Here is a 16360-nt window from a genome sequence, read left to right as displayed (position 1 = left end):
GTATCAATTACAAAGTATTCCTACTGACCAATAAAGCCCTAAATGGTTTAGCTCCAGTATATTTAACAGACCTTCTATCGCCATACAATCCATCGCGCTCTTTAAGATCACTAAATTCGAGGCTTCTGGTCATTACTAGGATATCTAAGTCCACTAAAGGAGGGAGGGCGTTCTCACATTTAGCTCCTAAACTCTGGAAAAGCCTTCCTGATATTGTTCGAGACTCAGACTCGCTGTCCCAGTTTAAAACTAGATTAAAGACGCATCTCTTTAACCAAGCATTCACTTAATGCTTAACCTTTATTACTACTGCTGAATCAGTTCGAATGCATTAACATTATGAACATCAGCTATGCTAATTATTTCCCATCTGCCTTTCTGCTGTTATCTCGGGACGCTAGTCCCGAGGTAAATAGCGTTCGTCAGCTCCAGTTTGTATTCAGCCTCTCACGGAGACTTCAGATGCCCCAACGCCTGTGAAGAGACGACTCAAAGCCGGCGATATGTTATGCCATAAATTAATACATGATTAACTGACTGTATTTTTCTATGTACATTTCCGAAATGCACTTTCTGTAAAGCTGCTTTGAGACAATGTGTATTGTGGAAAGCGATATACAAATAAATTTGAATTGAATTGAATTAAATTGAATTGATAGATAGATAGACAGATAGATAGATAGATAGATAGATAGATAGATAGATAGATAGATAGATAGATAGATAAGTTCATTAGTACATATAGAATGGTTGTTTAATTGAATCTAGGGCTTTAGGGAGTTTAGATTTGAGTTTTTGTGTTTTACACTACTGGGCCACCGTAGCCTTGGCTCAATTTGAACTGTTGCAATGAAAGTCAATGGGATTTTTATGTTTTTTAATATTAAAGCTGAAAGTCAAATCAGTCTGAAAAGATATAGCAACTCGAGTCAGAACAGTCTAAAGGTCTGACCCGAGTTTGGAGTTTGTAGAGTTAAAACTCTAGGAGTAGTTAGAGTCAGAAAATTTTGGTTAAGAAAAAGAAGAAGAAGAAGAAGAACTAGAAAAAAAGTTTGATGAGACAAACTTTAAGTTGACTTGAGAAAGCCGGACCAGAGAGTTTGAATAAGTTTAAAATAGTTTGAAGTTTGATAGTTGGATTAGTGAGAAAGAAAGAATAGTTAGAAAGAAACAAAATGATTGGTTAGAAAGATAGATGAATAATATATAGATAAAAAGATTAGTTTCAATGAAAGAAAGATTAGTTAGAAAGAAAGATTAGTTAGAAAGAAAGATAGATTAGAAAGAAAGATTAGTTAGAAAGATAGATAGAAAGAAAGAAAGATTAGTTAGAAAGATTAGTTAGAAAGATAAATAGAAAGAAAGATTAGTTAGAAAGAAAGATAGATAGAAAGAAAGATTAGTTAGAAAGACAGAAAGATCGATTTGAAAGAAAGATCAGTAAGAAAGAAAGAAAGATAGAGTAGTTAAGAAAAAAAGATAGATTAGTTAGAAAGAAAAAAGATAGATTAGTTAGAAAGAAAGAAATAAAGATTAGTTAGATAGAAAGAAAAATAAATTAGTTAGAAAGAAAGAAAGGATTAGTTAGAAAGAAAGAAAGGATTAGTTAGAAAGAAAGATGGATTTGTTAGAAAGAAAGAAAGAAAGAAAGAAAGGATTAGTTAGAAAGAAAGAAAGATAGATAGATTAGTTAGAAAGAAAGAAATATTAGTTAGAAAGAAAGATTAGTTAGAAAGAAAGAAAGATAGATTAGTTAGAAAGAAAGAAAGATTAGTTAGAAAGAAAGATTAGTTAGAAAGAAAGAAAGAAAAATTAGTTAGAAAGAAAGATGGATTTGTTAGAAAGAAAGATGGATTAGTTAGAAAGAAAGAAAGATAGATTTCTTAGAAAGAAAGAAAGATAGATTAGTTAGAAAGAAAGGTAGATTAGTTAGAAAGAAAGAAAGATTATTTAGAATCAAAGAAAGATAGATAGATTAGTTAGAAAGAAAGAAAGATTAGTTAGAAAGAAAAAAGATGGATTAGTTAGAAAGACAGATGGATTAGTTAGAAGGAAAGAAAGAAAGATGGATTAGTTACAAAGAAAGAAAGAAAGATGGATTAGTTAGAAAGAAAGAAAGATTAGTTAGAAAGAAAGAACGAGAAAGAAAGATAGCTTAGTTAGAAAGAAAGATTAGTTAGAAAAAAAAGATAGATTAGTTAGAAAGAAAGATCGATTAAGTAGAAAGAAAGAAAGAAAGCAAGATTAGTTAGAAAGAAAGAAATAGATTAGTAAGAAAGATAGATTAGTTAGAAAGAAAGAAACATTAGTTAGAAAGAAAGAAAGATAGATTAGTTGGAAAGAAAGAAAGATTAGTTAGAAAGAAATAAAGATAGATAGATTAGTTAGAAAGAAAGAAAGATAGATTAGTTAGAAAGAAAGAAAGATAGATTAGTTAGAAAGAAAGACAGATAGATTAGTTAGAAAGAAAGAAAGATAGATTAGTTAGAAATAATGAAGGATAGATAGATTAGTTAGAAAGAAAGAAAGATTAGTTAGAAAGAAAGATGGATTTGTTAGAAAAAAGAAAGATTAGTTAGAAAGAAAGAAAGATGGATTAGTTAGAAAGAAAGATGGATTAGTTAGAAAGAAATAAAGAAAGAAAGATGGATTAGTTAGAAAAAAAGAAAGATTACTTAGAAAGAAACAAAGAAAGATTAGTTAGAAAGAAAGGAAGATAGATAAGTTAGAAAGAAAGAAAGAGAAAGAAAGATAGATTAGTTAGAAAGAAAGAAAGAGAAAGAAGGATAGATTAGTTAGAAAGAAAGATAGATAGATTAGTTAGAAAGAAAGATAGATTGAGTAGAAAAATAGAAAGAAAGAAAGAAAGATTAGTTAGAAAGAAAGAAAGAAAGAATAGTTAGAAAGAAAGAAAACGATTGGTTAGAAGATAGATAAATAATAGATAGAAAGATTAGTTTCAATGAAAGAAAGATTTGTTAGAAAGAAAGAAAGATTAGTTAGAAAGAAAGAAAGATAGATTAGGAAGAAAGATTAGTTAGAAAGATAGAGAGAAAGAAAGATTAGTTTGAAAGATAGATAGAAATAAAGATTAGTTTGAAAGATAGATAGAAATAAAGATTAGTTAGAAAGAAAGAAAGAAAGAAAGATAGAGTAGTTAAAAAAGAAAGATAGATTAGTTAGAAAGATTAGTTAGAAAGAAAAAAGATAGATTAGTTAGAAAGAAAGAAAGACAGATTAGTTAGTTAGAAAGAAAGAAATATTAGTTAGAAAGAAAGAAAGATTAGTTAGAAAGAAAGATAGATTAGTTAGAAAGAAAGATAGATAGATTAGTTAGAAAGAAAGAAAGATTAGTAAGAAAGAAAGAAAGAAAGAAAGATAGATTAGTTAAAAAGAAAAAATATAGATTAGTTAGAAAGAAAAAAGATAGATTAGTTAGAAAGAAAGATTAATTAGAAAGAAAGAAAGATAGAATAGTTAGAAAGAAAGAAAGATAGATTTGTTAGAATGAAAGAAAGACAGATTAGTTAGAAAGAAAGAAAGATAGATTTGTTAGAATGAAAGAATGATAGATTATTGAGAAAGAAAGAAAGAAAGAAAGATTTGTTAGAAAGAAAGAAAGAGATTAGTTAGAAAGAAAAAAGATAGATTAGTTAGAAAGAAAGATAGATAGATTAGTTAGAAAGAAAGATGGATTAGTTAGAAAGAAATAAAGATGGATTAGTTAGAAAGAAAGAAAGATGGATTAGTTAGAAAGAAAGATGGATTAGTTAGAAAGAAAGAAAGATGGATTAGTTAGAAAGAAAGATGGATTAGTTAGAAAGAAAGAAAGAAAGAAAGAAAGAAAGAAAGAAAGAAAGAAAGAAAGAAAGAAAGATGGATTAGTTAGAAAAAATAAAGATTAGTTAGAAAGAAAGAAAGAAAGATTAGTTCGAAAGAAAGGAAGATAGATAAGTTAGAAAGAAAGAGAAAGAAAGATAGATTAGTTAGAAAGAAAGAAAGAGAAAGAAAGATAGATTAGTTAGAAAGAAAGATAGATAGATTAGTTAGAAAGAAAGATAGATTAAGTAGAAAAAAAGAAAGAAAGAAAGATTAGTTAGAAAGAAAGAAAGAATAGTTAGAAAGAAAGAAAATGATTGGTTAAATAGATAGATAAATAATAGATAGATAGAAAGATTAGTTTCAATGAAAGAAAGATTTGTTAGAAAGAAAGAAAGATTAGTTAGAAAGAAAGAAAGATAGATTAGAGAGAAAGATTAGTTTGAAAGATAGATAGATAGAAAGATTAGTTAGAAAGATAGATAGAAAGAAAGATTAGTTAGAAAGAAGATAGATAGAAAGAAAGATTAGTTAGAAAGACAGAAAGATCGATTTGAAAGAAAGATCAGTAAGAAAGAAAGAAAGAAAGATATAGTACAGAAAGAAAGATAGATTAGTTAGAAAGATTAGTTAGAAAGAAAAAAGATAGATTAGTTAGAAAGAAAGAAAGATAGATTAGTTAGATATAAAGAAAAATAGATTAGTTAGAAAGAAAGAAAGGATTAGTTAGAAAGAAAGATGGATTTGTTAGAAAGAAAGAAATAAATAAAGAAAGGATTAGTTAGAAAGAAAGAAAGGATTATTTAGAAAGAAAGATGGATTTGTTAGAAAGAAAGATAGATAGATAGATAGATAGATAGATAGATAGATACATTAGTTAGAAAGAAAGAAAGATAGATAGATTTGTTAGAAAGAAAGAAATATTAGTTAGAAAGAAAGAAAGATTAGTTAGAAAGAAAGAAAGATAGATTAGTTAGAAAGAAAGATAGATAAATTAGTTAGAAAGAAAGAAAGATTAGTTAGAAAGAAAGAAAGATTAGTAAGAAAGAAATAAAGAAAGATAGATAGATTAGTTAAAAAGAAAAAATATAGATTAGTTAGAAAGAAAAAAGATAGATTAGTTAGAAAGAAAGATTAATTAGAAAGAAAGAAAGATAGATTAGTTAGAAAGAAAGATGGATTAGTTAGAAAAAAAATAAAGATTAGTTAGAAAGAAAGAAAGAAAGATTAGTTAGAAAGAAAGGAAGATAGATAAGTTAGAAAGAAAGAAAGATAGATTAGTTAGAAAGAAAGAAAGAAAGAGAAAGAAAGATAGATTAGTTAGAAAGAAAGAAAGATAGATTAGTTGGAAAGAAAGATAGATTAAGTAGAAAGAAAGAAAGAAAGAAAGATTAGTTAGAAAGAAAGAAAGAATAGTTAGAAAGAAAGAAAATGATTGGTTAAAAAGATGGATAAATAATAGATAGATAGAAAGATTAGTTTCAATGAAAGAAAGATTTGTTAGAAAGAAAGAAAGATTAGTTAGAAAGAAAGAAAGATAGATTAGAAAGAAAGATTAGTTTGAAAGATAGATAGAAAGAAAGATTAGTTAGAAAGATAGATAGAAAGAAAGATTAGTTAGAAAGAAGATAGATAGAAAGAAAGATTAGTTAGAAAGACAGAAAGAACGATTTGAAAGAAAGATCAGTAAGAAAGAAAGAAAGAAAGATATAGTAAAGAAAGAAAGATAGATTAGATAGAAAGATTAGTTAGAAAGAAAAAAGATAGATTAGTTAGAAAGAAAGAAAGATAGATTAGTTAGATATAAAGAAAAATAGATTAGTTAGAAAGAAAGAAAGGATTAGTTAGAAAGAAAGATGGATTTGTTAGAAAGAAAGAAATAAAGAAAGAAATGATTAGTTAGAAAGAAAGAAAGGATTATTTAGAAAGAAAGATGGATATGTTAGAAAGAAAGATAGATAGATAGATAGATTAGTTAGAAAGAAAGAAAGATAGATAGATTAGTTAGAAAGAAAGAAATATTAGTTAGAAAGAAAGAAAGATTAGTTAGAAAGAAAGAAAGATAGATTAGTTAGAAAGAAAGATAGATAGATTAGTTAGAAAGAAAGAAAGATTAGTTAGAAAGAAAGAAAGATTAGTAAGAAAGAAATAAAGAAAGATAGATAGATTAGTTAAAAAGAAAAAATATAGATTAGTTAGAAAGAAAAAAGATAGATTAGTTAGAAAGAAAGATTAATTAGAAAGAAAGAAAGATAGATTAGTTAGAAAGAAAGATGGATTAGTTAGAAAGAAAGAAAGATAGATAGATTAGTTAGAAAGAAAGATAGATAGATAGATTAGTTAGAAAGAAAGATGGATTAGTTAGAAAGAAAGAAAGAATGATGGATTAGTTAGAAAGAAAGATTAGTTAGAAAGAAAGTGAGAAAGAGAAAGAAAGATAGATAGAATAGTTAGAAAGAAAGATGGATTAGTTAGAAAGAAAGAAAGAATGATGGATTAGTTAGAAAGAAAGATTAGTTAGAAAGAAAGAAAGAGAAAGAAAGATAGATTAGTTAGAAAGAAAGATAGATAGATTAGTTAGAAAGAAAGATAGACAGATTAAGTAGAAAGAAAGAAAGATTAGTTAGAAAGAAAGAAAGAAAGAGATTAGTAAGAAAGATAGATTAGTTAGAAAGAAAGAAAGATAGATTGGTTAGAAAGAAAAAAAGATTAGTTAGAAAGAAAGATAGATAGATTAGTTAGAAAGATAGAAAGATAGATAGATAGATAGATAGATAGATAGATAGATAGATAGATAGATAGATAGATAGATAGATAGATAGATAGATAGATAAGATAGATGGATAGATAGATAGATATATTAGTTAAAAAGAAAGACAGATTAGTTAGAAAGAAATAAAGATTATTTAGAAAGAAAGATGGATTTGTTAGAAAAAAGAAATATTAGTTAGAAAGAAAGATAGATTATTTAGAAAGAAAGATGGATTAGTTAGAAAGAAAGAAAGAAAGAAAGAAAGATGGATGGATGTTCAACTGAAGACACAAGTGAACATTGCATGCCTGGCATTTCCAAGGTGTGTCCTGCCTTTTACCAAGCTGTACTTTGCAAAGCACACAGCTCTTGCGGCCAACTGTGGAAATATTCTTTGTATCGGAGGTCAGCTTAGCTCCTGGAATGGGTATATGGTCACTACTGGTTTGTTTTGGTGCTACTTTCTGTGACACACCACAGAGCTCTGCAATAAGCTGTTCCATGAACTCTTTATGGGTCATGGTACCACATAGCTCTTTGTGGATAAGGAAAGCATTGGTGGCAGCAATGTCCAAGAAGTGTAGAAAGATCTTTCTGTACCACTTCATGGTTTTGTGCTGTGCAGAGTAGTACTGTAAGAGCTGATCGGACAGGTCAACGCCCCCCATGTGTTGGTTGTAGGCAGTCACAGGTGCAGGACATGGAAATGTCTTTGTCCTCCATGCATCTTGTGTTTTCACCCTCCTCTGCACAGTCTCACCAGTATAAGCGGACTGAATGGTGGAACAAACAGATACCTCTCGTGTGTCCATCCACTTCACAAATACAAGAGGTCCATCCCGAATCCACCTGATGGATCCCCTGGCTGATCTTTTTGAGAGTGAATTAGTTGCATCACGAGGGCAGTCTTTCCTGTTGTCCCTGTAAGTCCCACATGCACCAAACTTCATTGCAAACAAGTCTTTTAGGAGCTTTGGGCTTGTGTAGAAATTGTCCATGTACACATGGTACCCAGAGCCTAAAACTTTACAGTCCAAAAGAGATGTTACAGCATCATATGACAGTCCTTGGCCTGTGGGAAAGTTGTTCTTTCCGGTGTACACAGAAAAGTCCACAGTGTATCCATTTGATGAGTCTGCAAGAACAAACAGCTTAAAACCCCATCTGGTTGGCTTGGCTTTCATGTACAGTGTCATACCTGTGTGTGCTTTGCATGCCACCATTCTTTCATCCACAGCTAAGTTTCTTTTAGGATGATAGATGGATTTACAAGCATGACGAATGGTGTCCATGAGAGGTTTGACCCTGAAAAGACGGTCATGTTCAGCTGTGCCCCTCTTTCTGTCATTCTCCTTATCTGCATCAGGGTGACTCATGTGCACATTCCATGAAATGGTGCGGTATCGGTCTCTTGTCATGATTGTGGCAGGAAAAGGCAAAGAGAAAAGACTGTCTTGCCGCCAGTAGTCCCTGATGGAGCTCACCTTCACCATGGCCATGTAAAACACCAGCCCAATGTAGCGGTACATCTCACTGATGCTGACATCAGTCCATTTATATTTGCGTCCCTTTGCAATTGCACAAGCAGCCTGAGCATTGGTGTTGTGGCACAGAGTTGACACGGCATTCTCAGAAAAAAACTTTTTGAAGAGACTCTGTGGAGTGTGTGTGTCAGCAGGACTCAGTTGTGGTCCAGGTTCCTGTGCAGGCAGGAATCTCAGAGTCTGTGGAACCATATCAATGTCAGTCTCTGTTTTCCATGACAGAGTGGACTGCTCATTGCTTGTCTGAATCTTTGTCTTGGCCCTCTTTGCAACGGGTGTCTGATGATCACCATCATCTTTATAGCTGTAAAACAAACAAACAACTGTGAGCATGTTTATTACACAAAAAAACTGTATTTCAATCACTAAAAGTAATAATGCCCAGACATTGACAACAATTTTTTTTGTAAAGCCATACAGAAACATGATTTTTGTATGGACTATGTAAAACCGGAATACGTAAACAGAATTATACTAATATCTGAAAGGAAGGGAATAAGTGTACTTACTAAGTATCATTTTCAATTGTTCTCAAAACTGAACGACTCCTGTTGCGTGCTCTCCCAGTGCGAGTTGCAGGTAAAGGTGAGAGTGATGCTACCACATTCCTATAAAAATATTAATATTAATAAAGGTTGAACAAAGTACTATACCAGGACATGCATAACTGATGGGCAATCAACATGTTGATAAAACAACAGAAAATAAGCTCTTTCATATTAACATTACCAATCACTAATTGTAATTTTGTGCATGCATAACAACAATAATTTTTGCAAAGCCACACAGGCACATATACATTTAGTATATACACAAAATTGAACTAACATCTGTAAAATAGTGGGTAAATATGTACTTACTCTTTCTGATTTCCACCGGTGTTGCTGCGCACCCTCCTAGTGCGAGTTCCAGTTGAAGGTGAGAGTGAGCAACCTACATTCCTTTCAAAAAAAGTTGAAAACTATTATTATCATATATTTTATAGAGTAAGCTACTATTTCAGCACATGCATAACTGATGGGCATTAGCGTGCTGATAACACAAAGAAACCATATGTAACCTTATCAACCAACCTCCAAAAATAAATAATAAAGTCATACAAGCTCATGTTGTATCATCACTAAGTATATAAACAAAATTGAACTAACATCTGTAAAATAGTGGATAAATACTGTATGTACTTACTCTTTCTGATTTCCAACTGTGTTGCTGTGCGCCCTACGAGTTGCAGGTGAAGGTAGTAATGCAGCTACATTCCTTTAAAAAAAAGTTGAAAACTATTATTACATAAATATTTCCAAGTATAGTACCATTAGCCTATATAAATAACTGATGTGAATAATGGCTGTATATGCGTGTCAATGGGCCATTACCGGAGATAGCACACCGCAAACACATTTGTGCACTTCATCAACCGGGCATATTTACACATTTCAGCACATTTACAACAGATATTAGCGAGCACACGCTTCGTTGATGATAATGAGGCAAAATAAACACTAGTCAAATGAGGCAGCATAAACACTATAGTCAAATGATGCAACACTATAGTCAAATGAGACAGCATAAACACTATAGTCAAATGATGCAACACTATAGTCAAATGAGGTAGCATAAACACTATAGTCAAATGATGCAACACTATAGTCAAGTGAGGCAGCAGCAGCACTATAGTAAAATGATGCAGCATAAACACTATAGTCAAAAATATAATCTAAACATACATAATATTTTGTACATATAATTTTTCATATCATACAGCGTATAGCATAGTCTAGACAATTTAAACGTAACTAAAAGCGACCTATTAAGATATATTTTAAATTTCAATACTGGATGGCAAGTCTGGAAATAGTCCAACCAGTAAAATATGTACATGTTTATACAAAATAGCTTGTCAACTAATGTAAGTTAAACTAAAAGACTTACTCATCCGAAATTGTATCCACGGCTGGATCAAGTCGCTCTTCAAAATACAAACGTTCCTCATCGGAGTCCCGCTCTTCTTCTGAGGAAAATGTGAAGTCGTCGTCACTATCCAGGACGAGCTGAAGAGCTTCTTCGCCGGTGTAGCGTGCCATCTTCCAAACGCGCAGGAAAGTGAATGAATGATGGAACTTGCTGCTTTTAAGGCATTTACCTGGGGGGCGTTTATCTATTTTGCATAGATCGCCTCAACACATTATCTTATGAATAGCGCGCTCTGCGAGTGGGTGTGAACACATTAACGATAATTAGCTGAGACAGGAGAAACTGTACTTCTCTTTAGTTTCATACAGATTACATTGCAGGAGAATATTTGTTTTAAATGTGAATTGGTTTATTTAAAAGTACACATTTAAAGCTTTCTTTAGACATATGTTTCATGTTTGTGTGATAAGCATTAGCTGAGTTTCAGTTCATTTTCCGGACTTGTTTCAGAAAGATTTTTGCGGAGACAGAGTGAGCTGAAAGCGCACCTTGTTTATTTTCTTTATTTTACAAAAACACACGGTTTTGATGTCAATGTGAGTTTACACAAAAAAAAGAAGACCCTCTATAGTTTATAATCATGTATTGATTTTATTTATATGACCAAAAATGACAGAGTATTTTAAGTCTATGTTGCTGCTATGTGGAAAAAAAAACAGCAAAACGCGCCGGCGCGTTTCTCGACCCCAGAGAGTTAAAGTCAGATTTTTTTCCGCTCAGAAGAATAATAATAACTAGAAAAAGTTCGTCGAGACAAACTTTAAGTTGGCTTGTGAAAGTTTGGACCAGAAAGTTTAAAGAAGTTTAAAGTAGTTTGAAGTTTAAATTAGTTTGAATTTTAAAGTAGTTTGAAGTTTTGACCAGAAAGTTTGAAGAAGTTTAAAGTAGTTTGAAGTTTAAATTAGTTTGAATTTTAAAGTAGTTTGAAGTTTAAATTATTTTAAAGTTTAAATTAGTTTAAAGTTTAGTTTAAAGTTTAAAGTAGTTTAAAGTAATTTAAGGTTGCTAGGGTGTTTCTAGTGGGCTGCCAAGGTGTTCTGGTGGTTGCTGGGTGGTTGGTAAGGCATTTTGGGTGGTTGCTAGGGTGTTCTAGGTGGTTGCTAGGCAGTTGCTAGGGTGTTGTAAGGTATTTTGGGTGGTTGCTATGGTGTTGCTATGGTGTTCTAGAGTATTTTGCTTGGTTGCTAGGGTGTTTTAAGGTATTTTAGGTGGTTGCTAGGGCATTCTGAGAGGTTGCTAGGCAGTTGCTAGGGTGTTCTGGGGGTTGCTATGGTGTTCCTAGTGTGCTTAAGGCTATTTTGGGTGGTTGCTAGGGTGTTGCTAGGGTGTTTTAAGGTATTTTGGGTGGTTGCTAGGGTGTTCTGGGTGGTTGCTATGGTGTTGCTAGGGTGTTCTAGGCTATTTTGGGTGGTTGCTATGGTGTTGCTAGGGTGTTTTGAGGTATTTTGGGTGGTTGCTAGGGTGTTCTGGGTGGTTGCCAGGCAGTTGCTAGGGTGTTCTGGGTGGTTGCTATGGTGTTGCTAGGGTGTTTTAAGTTGTTCTGGGTAGTTGCTAGGCAGTTGCTAGGGTGTTCTGGGTAGTTGCTAGGCGGTTGCTAGGGTGTTCTAGAAAAAAGATAGATTAGTTAGAAAGAAAGAAAGATAGATTATTTAGAAAGAAAGAAAAATAGATTACTTATTAAGAAAGAAAGACATTTTAGTTAGAAAGAAAGATAGATAAGTTAGAAAGAAAGATTAGTTAGAAAGAAAGAAAGATAGATCAGTTAGAAAGAAAGAAAGATAGATTAGCTAGCAAGAAAGAAAGAAAGGTAGATTAGTTAGAAAGAAAGAAAGAAAGAAAGATAGATTAGTTAGAAAGAAAGAAAGATAGATTAGTTAGAAAGAAAGAAAGATAGATTAGTTAGAAAGAAAGAAAGATAGATTAGTTAGAAAGAAAAAAAGATAGATTAGATAGAAGGAAAAAAGATTAGTTAGAAAGAAAAAAGATTAGTTAGAAAGAAAGAAAGATTACTTAGAAAGAAAAAAGATAGATTAGTTAGAAAGAAAGAAAGATTAGTTAGAAGGAAAGAAAGAGATTTGTTAGAAAGAAAGAAAGATTAGTTAGAAAGAAAGGAAGAAAGATTAGTTAGATAGATAGATAGATAGATAGATAGATAGATAGATAGATAGATAGATAGATAGATAGATAGATAGATAGATAAGTTCATTAGTACATATAGAATGGTAGTTTAATTGAGTCTAGGTTTCAAGGAGTTTAGATTTGAGTTTATTTGTTGTGCACTACTGGGCCACCGTAGTCTTGGCTCAATTTGAACTGTTGCAATGAAAGTCAATGGGATTTTTACGAGTTTTAATATTAATATTTAAGAAAACCGTAAGTCCGATCAGTTAGAAAAGATATAGCAACTCGAGTCAGAACAGTTTGAGTGTCTGAGCCGAGTTTGGAGTATGTTGACTTAAAGCTCTAGGAGGAGTTAGAGTCAGAAATTTTACCGCTCAGAAGAATAATAATAACTAGAAAAAGTTCGTCGAGACAAACTTTAAGTTGGCTTGTGAAAGTTTGGACCAGAAAGTTTAAAGAAGTTTAAAGTAGTTTGAAGTTTAAATTAGTTTGAATTTTAAAGTAGTTTGAAGTTTTGACCAGAAAGTTTGAAGAAGTTTAAAGTAGTTTGAAGTTTAAATTAGTTTGAATTTTAAAGTAGTTTGAAGTTTAAATTATTTTAAAGTTTAAATTAGTTTAAAGTTTAAAATAGTTTAAAGTAGTTTAACTTAGTTTAAAGTTTTAAATAGTTTAAAGTTTAAAGTAGTTTAAAGTAATTTAAGGTTGCTAGGGTGTTTCTAGTGGGCTGCCAAGGTGTTCTGGTGGTTGCTGGGTGGTTGGTAAGGCATTTTGGGTGGTTGCTAGGGTGTTCTAGGTGGTTGCTAGGCAGTTGCTAGGGTGTTGTAAGGTATTTTGGGTGGTTGCTATGGTGTTGCTATGGTGTTCTAGAGTATTTTGCTTGGTTGCTAGGGTGTTGCTAGGGTGTTTTAAGGTATTTTAGGTGGTTGCTAGGGCATTCTGAGAGGTTGCTAGGCAGTTGCTAGGGTGTTCTGGGGGTTGCTATGGTGTTCCTAGTGTGCTTAAGGCTATTTTGGGTGGTTGCTAGGGTGTTGCTAGGGTGTTTTAAGGTATTTTGGGTGGTTGCTAGGGTGTTCTGGGTGGTTGCTATGGTGTTGCTAGGGTGTTCTAGGCTATTTTGGGTGGTTGCTATGGTGTTGCTAGGGTGTTTTGAGGTATTTTGGGTGGTTGCTAGGGTGTTCTGAGTGGTTGCCAGGCAGTTGCTAGGGTGTTCTGGGTGGTTGCTATGGTGTTGCTAGGGTGTTTTAAGTTGTTCTGGGTAGTTGCTAGGCAGTTGCTAGGGTGTTCTGGGTAGTTGCTAGGCGGTTGCTAGGGTGTTCTAGATGGTTGCTTGGGTGTTCTATGGTGTTCTTGGTGGTTGCTATGGTGTTGCTATGGTGTTCTAGGCTATTTTGGTTGGTTGCTATGGTGTTGCTAGGGTGTTTTAAGGTATTTTGGGTCGTTGCTAGGCAGTTGCTATGGTGTTTTGGGTGGTTGCTATGGTGTTGCTAGGGTGTTCTATGGTAGTTTGTGTGGTTGCTATGGTGTTGTAAGGTATTTTGGGTGGTTGCTAGGCAGTTGCTAGGGTGTTCTGGATGGTTGCTAGGGTGTTCTGTGTGGTTGCTAGGCGATTGCTAGGGTGTTCTGGGTGGTTGCTATGGTGTTGCTAGGGTGTTTTAATGTGTTCTGGGTGGTTGCTAGGGTGTTTTGGGTGGTTGCTAGGCAGTTGCTAGGGTGTTCTGGGTGGTTACTATGGTGTTGCTAGGGTGTTGTAAGGTATTTTGGGTGGTTGCTAGGGTGTTCTGGGTGGTTGCTATGGTGAACTATTTATGAATTTAAAAGTTCATAAGTGTATGAATTTAGGAAAATTCACAATTGTATAAATTCATGAGTTCATAAGTTCAAATTCATGAAAAAGATTAGTTAGAAAGAAAGAAAGAATAGTTAGAAAGTATGAAAGATTAGTTAGAAAGAAATAAAGATTAGTTAGAAAGAAAGAAAGATAGAGAGGTTAGAAAGAAAGATTAGGTAGAAAGAAAGAAAGAAAGAAAGAAAGAAAGAAAGAAAGAAAGAAAGAAAGAAGGATTAGTTAGAAAGAAAGAAAGATGGATAAGTTAGAAAAAAGAAAGATGGATTAGTTAGAAAGAAAGATGGATAAGTTAGAAAGAAAGAAAAATGGATTAGTTAGATTAATTAGAAAGAAAAAGAAAGAAAGAAAGTTTAGTTAGAATGAAAGAAAGAATAGTTAGAAAGAAAGAAAGATTATTTAGAAAGAAAAAAGAAAGAAAGATAAGTTAGAAAGAATTAGAAACATTGATTAGTTAGAAAGAAGGAAAGATAGATTAGTTAGAAAGAAAGGAAGAAAGATAAATTAGTTAGAAAGAAAGAAAGAAAGATTAGTTAGAATGAAAGATAGATCAGTTAGAAAGAAAGATTAGTTAGAAAGAAAGATTAGTTAGAAAGAACGATAGATTAGTTAGGGAGAAAGAATGATATATTAGTTAGTTAGAAAGAAAGAAAGATTAGTTTGAAAGAAAAAAAGATAGATTAGTTAGAAAGAAAGATAGATTAGTTAGAAAGAAAGATAGATTAGTTAGAAAGAAAGATAGATCAGTTAGAAAGAAAGATTAGTTAGAAAGAACGATAGATTAGTTTGAAAGAAAGAAAGATTAGTTAGTTAGAAAGAAAGAAAGATTAGTTTGAAAGAAAGAAAGATAGATTAGTTATAAAGAAAGATAGATTAGTTAGAAAGAACCATAGATTAGTTAGTTAGAAAGAAAGAAAGATTAGTTTGAAAGAAAGAAAGATAGATTAGTTAGAAAGAAAGATAGATTAGTTAGAAAGAAAAAAGATGGATTAGTTAGATTATTTAGAAAGAAAGAAAGATAGATAGATTAGTTAGAAAGAAAGATTAGTTAGAAAGAAAAAATAAATATTAGCTAGAAAGAAAGATAGATTAGTTAGAAAGAAAGAAAGAAAGATACATTCATTAGAAAGAAAAAATGATAGATTTTTTAGAAAGAAAAAGATAGATTAGGTAGAAAGAAAGAAAGATTAGTAAGAAAGAAAGAAAAACATTAGTTAGAAAGAAAGATAGATTATTTAGAAAGAAAGAAAGATAGATTAGTTAGAAAGAAAGATTAGTTAGAAGGAAAAAAAGATAGATTAGTTAGAAAGAAAAAAGATAGATTAGTTAGAAAGAAAGAAAGATAGATTATTTAGAAAGAAAGAAAGAAAAATAGATTAGTTATAAAGAAAGATTAGCTATAAAGAAAGAAAGACATTTTAGTTAGAAAGAAAGATAGATAAGTTAGAAAGAAAGATTAGTTAGAAAGAAAGAAAGATAGATCAGTTAGAAAGAAAGATAGATTAGCTAGCAAGAAAGAAAGAAAGGTAGATTAGTTAGAAAGAAAGAAAGAAAGAAAGAAAGAAAGAAAGAAAGAAAGAAAGAAAGAAAGATAGATTAGTTAGAAAGAAAGAAAGATAGATTAGTTAGAAAGAAAGATAGATTAGTTAGAAAGAAAAAAAGATAGATTAGTTAGAAAGAAAAAAGATTAGTTAGAAAGAAAAAAGATTAGTTAGAAAGAAAGAAAGATTACTTAGAAAGAAAAAAGATAGATTAGTTAGAAAGAAAGAAAGATTAGTTAGAAGGAAAGAAAGAGATTTGTTAGAAAGAAAGAAAGATTAGTTAGAAAGAAAGGAAGAAAGATTAGTTAGAAAGAAAGATAGATTATTAGATAGATAGATAGATAGATAGATAGATAGATAGATAGATAGATAGAGATAGATAGATAGATAGATAGATAGATAGATAGATAGATAGATAGATAGATAGATAGATAGATAGATAGATAAGTTCATTAGTACATATAGAATGGTAGTTTAATTGAGTCTAGGTTTCAAGGAGTTTAGATTTGAGTTTATTTGTTGTGCACTACTGGGCCACCGTAGTCTTGGCTCAATTTGAACTGTTGCAATGAAAGTCAATGGGATTTTTATGAGTTTTAATATTAATATTTAAGAAAACCGTAAGTCCGATCAGTTAGAAAAGATATAGCAACTCGAGTCAGAACAGTTTGAGTGTCTGAGCCGAGTTTGGAGTATGTGGACTTAAAGCTCTAGGAGGAGTTAGAGTCAGAAATTTTACCGCTCAGAAGAATAATAATAACTAGAAAAA

General features: G+C 31.6%; 1 long non-coding RNA gene across 1 annotated transcript in view; it reads left to right on the top strand.

Annotated features, from left to right (window-relative positions):
• The first annotated feature begins 4244 nt into the window (after nucleotides 1-4244).
• LOC143757232 (uncharacterized) overlaps nucleotides 4245-16360 on the top strand; it is a 322258-nt gene continuing 310142 nt past the window's right edge. Inside the window, exon 1 of the long non-coding RNA XR_013210451.1 lies at nucleotides 4245-4259. This is a non-coding gene — a long non-coding RNA (uncharacterized LOC143757232). The remainder of the gene's footprint in view (nucleotides 4260-16360) is intronic.

This window comes from Siphateles boraxobius, unplaced genomic scaffold (genome assembly GCF_051911475.1).
Source record: "Siphateles boraxobius isolate OS27281-9 unplaced genomic scaffold, OSU_SipBor_1 30, whole genome shotgun sequence".
Taxonomy (NCBI): Eukaryota; Metazoa; Chordata; class Actinopteri; order Cypriniformes; family Leuciscidae; genus Siphateles; species Siphateles boraxobius.
This window is presented reverse-complemented; position numbering and strand designations above follow the sequence as displayed.